Here is a 451-nt window from a genome sequence, read left to right on the forward strand (position 1 = left end):
CCAGAGAGCGTTGACAGAGAGGAGAAGGTAGAAATGACTCAACCTGTGACTGAAAATATGGATGGAGGACAACAGAGCTGCTTCATGGAAGAAGAACCTCAGCTTAGCCTGTTAGCTTTAACGCTGACGCTATATTGCTTTATATGTATTAGCTCAGAGCTAGCATGACAAACAAGCTAAACTGTGGTCCTCCATCCATATTTTCAGCAGCTGTGGCTGTAGCTTACCACGTGTAAGTGAATGTGTGAACGAAGTGTAAAGTGCTTTGGTGCATATGGACTTTATAAGGCCCTATATTAGCTCAAGCCATTTACCATTTACCACCAACATACCAATGTTGGAGTTAGATCATATCGATACCAGCAGGATGGGATCAATACTAGAGTTTGTTTGATCCCAAAGTAGCTGGCCTGATGTTTCATACTCCTGAAGCACCCTTTACTGGACATGA

The sequence above is a fragment of the Austrofundulus limnaeus genome, unplaced genomic scaffold (assembly GCF_001266775.1).
Source record: "Austrofundulus limnaeus strain Quisiro unplaced genomic scaffold, Austrofundulus_limnaeus-1.0 Scaffold434, whole genome shotgun sequence".
NCBI lineage: Eukaryota > Metazoa > Chordata > Actinopteri > Cyprinodontiformes > Rivulidae > Austrofundulus > Austrofundulus limnaeus.